The 4,119-nt window shown below is 43.2% G+C and overlaps 1 pseudogene; it reads left to right on the top strand.

The window, feature by feature from the left end:
• Positions 1-1,523: 1,523 nt before the first annotated feature.
• On the top strand, positions 1,524-2,110 carry Rpl35-ps6 (ribosomal protein L35, pseudogene 6; annotated as a pseudogene).
• Positions 2,111-4,119: the final 2,009 nt, after the last annotated feature.

Consider the following 4,119-nt stretch of genomic DNA (forward strand, 5'->3'; position numbering starts at 1 on the left):
GTACTTTGAATTTATATTCAACTAAGCTAATAAAATGATCATTGAGATTAGATTTTATGTGAGTTAAAGCCAGCAATAATTCCCTCTTTGCTATGGGATGTGCCCATTGGAGCTGAAGGTAGCAGAAGTTGGTCCATGTAATTTAAAGAAAGACACCTTCTCCATAACATACAATGGACGGGTGAAATGGCAGGAGGTTACCCAGAAGGTCTGGCTATATGAATGGATGCTTGTAGCCATATAAACACAAAATTTCAAAGTACAGCCCCATCCTGGCAGAGACCATCAGGAATGTCTTAGCTAGAGGATGTCAATACATGGCTTCAGATTTTGAATGGGCACTCTCACTTTCTGCTTAACGGCTCACGAATTTGGTAAAGTTGAAACCCATGCTACCTACCATTCTGATCTCCAGTCTCCTAAGGGTTACAGGAACTCACTCTGCCTGTGTTGGAAATGAAGCCCACAACTTGCATTACACCACAGTGTCTATAAAATATTGTGGTTCAAACAACAATGTCCCTTGTCTTAGTCAGGGTTATCCAGAGTCACAGAACTTATGGGTAGTTTCTATACATTAAGGGAATTTGTTGATGACTTACACTCTGTAGTCCAACTCCCCAACCATGGTCAGCAGCGGCTGTGAATGGAAGTCCAAGGATCTAGCAGTGAGTGGCTCAGTCCCACAAGGCAGGCAGATGAAGAAGAGTTTTCCTTCTTCCACTGTCCTTATGTAGGTCTTCAGAAGAAGGTGTGTCCCAGATTAAAAGTGTGTACCACAACACCTGGATCTGGGACTTGCTTTGTCCCAGATGACCTTGAACTCAGAGATCTCCTGGGATTCACAATCACTCTGCCTCAAGCTCTCCATGCCAAGATCCAGGTCAGAAACTTGTATCTCCCAGCCTCAAGATCATGGTCACAGGTGAGCCTTCCAATTCTGAATTATAGCTCATTCTAGATATAGTCAAGTTGACAACCAGGAACAGCCACTACACCCCTCATTGGCTCAGATATTTAACACCCAGTCTCCAGTTGGTGGTGTTGTTTGGAGAGGTTTAGGGGGTGCAGCCTTGCTGGAGGAAGTGTGTCACCGGGAGAGGACTTTAAGAGTTCCTAATCTTGCACCATGTCCACTTTTCTCTCACTAATTGAAGTTGAGATGTGATGTATCAGCTTCCTGCCACCATGCCTCTCTGCCGTGATACACTCTTATCCCTCTGGACTCATAAACCTAAATAAACTATTTCTTCCGTAAGTTGTTTTTGGTCACGGTATTTAATTACAACAACAGAGAAGTAGCTAATATACACCGCATTGACTAGTTGCAGTTCATGGTGGGGACATGCTCAGAAGAATAGCTTCTTTTAAAACATAACTGCTTACTGAAACACACATGGTTGGCAGCACAAGAGCTCTGACAGGGATGTAAAATGAAATTAATATTGTCTTCAAGTCTTCCTGCATAATATCCGTTCTTCATTCCACAGCTCAGGAGAAAGTTTATTTAAGGTATGCGCTACCCATTGCATCCTAGCAGGGCGGGCGGGGCAGGCAGGTGTGATACTTAAGGAGTAGCTGAGAGCTCACATCCGACTTAAAAGTGACAGATAGAGAGCAAGACTGGGCCTGGAATCTGCTTTTGAAACATCGAAGCCTGCTCCCAGTACCATACTTCTTCTGACAATACCACACCTCCTTCAAAAATGCCACTCCCATCTCGAACCCTGTGGCCTCAGCCGTGAACAACACAGCAATGGCCAAGATTAAGGCACGTGACCTGCACGGCAAGAAGGAGGAGTTGTTGAGACAACCGGATGATCTGAAGGTGGAACCATCCCAGCTTCGCGTGGTCAAAGTGACAGGCGCCGCGTCCAAGCTTTCCAAGATACGAGTCGTACGCAAATCCATCACCCGCGTCTTCACTGTCATTAATCAGACTCAAAAGGAAAACCTCAGGAAATTCTACAAGGGAAAGAAGTACAAGGTCCCTGGACCTGTGACCCAAGAAAACCAGAGCCATGCCGGCTCATGAAGAGAAGCTGGAGACTAAGAAGCAGCAGTGGAAGGAGCAGCTGTACCACTGCCCACGTACGCAGCCAAGGCCTGAGACGATGACAGTGACAATAAAGTGCAAGACTGACGGAAAAAAAATAATGCCATACCCCCTGATGCTTCCTAAGCTGTCCACCAACTGGAAACAAAACATTCAAATATATGAGCCTCTGAGAGCCATTCTCATTCAAACCCTACAATGGGGCAAAGGTAAAAAATAACAAAACAGATTTTAGAAGGTGTTTGTTTGTTTGTTTGTTTGTTTAATTGCAGTCCTCATGGGTGACTTTGAGAGGCTTAGACTTAGTGGATGAAGAGACTTCAGGTGTGGAGGAAGAGAACTAGAGGGGGATCCTGTAGATGGGATGGGATCAGGGCGACCTATCATAAAATCTTTCAGGAAGAAACACTGTGCTGTGTAGACAGAGAAAGTGGTTTTCCTGGGGTGGGCTCTCCTTCTGAAGATGCTTTGACCATTGCTGAAATAAAACTGTTTGGAACCACACATACTTAATTGATCCAACAGTGGCAGGCTTTGTGTGCATAGACCCCATCCTTGCAGGTGAAGGTAAGATGCCATCTGATAGTCTTGCATGTTGCAGGGGACTATTTTATGAAGAAGAGGTAAATGTCCTTACCGTTTGATTCTAAGAAATTGCCACACACACCCTAGCCTTTAAGTCTGTAGCCAACATTAAGGCAAAACTGCCCACTATCAAAAAGATATAATACAGTAAAAGTGGAGATAGTTTTTAAGTTAAACTGTGTGTGTGTGTGTATGTGTGTGTGTGTGTGTGTGTGTGTGTGTGTGTGTGTCTGTGTGTTTAAATCAGGGGCTACTGTATATCCCTGGATGATCTAGAACTTTCTCTGAAAACTGGGCTGGTCTTGAACTCAGAGGTCTGCCTGCCTCTGCCTCCCGAGTGCTGGGATTAAAAGCATATTCCACCATGCCGGGCACATACATGGTCACGTTGTTACTGCATGCAAGTGAACCATATTGCACACAAAGCAAGAATGACTTTTGTCTCCTGTAGGAAGCAAAGCTGTGTGTGGCTCCCTGCTATCACCCCCCTATCCCAGTGGTCTATTTCTAAACCTTTTTTTTTTTTTTTTTTTTTTTATCTTGCAGGTTTTTTTTTTTTATTAACTTGAGTATTTCTTATATACATTTCTTTTTTTTTTTTTTATTAACTTGAGTATTTCTTATATACATTTCGAGTGTTATTCCCTTTCCCGGTTTCCGGGCAAACATCCCCCTCCCCCCTCCCCTTCCTTATGGGTGTTCCCCTCCCAACCCTCCCCCCATTGCCGCCCTCCCCCCATAGACTAGTTCACTGTGGGTTCAGTCTTAGCAGGACCCAGGGCTTCCCCTTCCACTGGTGCTCTTACTAGGATATTCATTGCTACCTATGGGGTCAGAGTCCAGGGTCAGTCCATGTATAGTCTTTAGGTAGTGGCTTAGTCCCTGGAAGCTCTGGCTATTTCTAAACCTATAGTGTCCACAAGGTTCCTAGAGTAAAACTGGGGACTCGGCCCATAGTATTCTAAATGTATTCAATCTCAGGAGAATTGAAATTGTGTCTTTAGAAGCTTTATCTCCTCATGCTTTAAAAGTGATCTTAAGATTAAAACCAAACAAATCCATTTAGTAAACTTGACTGCAATAAATGTAAATTTTCTGTGCACTAAAAAGTATCTTAGGAAAAAATTTATGAGCCATGGTGTAGTGAACAGACATGTATGTCAGGGTGTAAAATGGTCTCACAAACCCAATACAGAACTGACAGCAATTCGATGAAGGTAGTCTAGTCATTCTTATTAAAATATGCAAAATGGTGTTATGTGTTTTAATTTTAGTTGTTATCATTGTGTGTGAGAGTTTGGTATGTGTGTGAGTGCTGGGATCAAAGGTGTGGATCAAAGGTGTCACCTCTATGCCTCATTGGCATTTAAGTTCCATAGTCTAAAATATATATGAGCTACAATATTCTAGAGGATATAGCAGTACTGTTTAATTAGATGGGCATTAAAAAGAGATTACAATAGTTTAAGTGGAAATCA

Source organism: Rattus norvegicus, chromosome 8 (genome assembly GCF_036323735.1).
Source record: "Rattus norvegicus strain BN/NHsdMcwi chromosome 8, GRCr8, whole genome shotgun sequence".
NCBI lineage: Eukaryota > Metazoa > Chordata > Mammalia > Rodentia > Muridae > Rattus > Rattus norvegicus.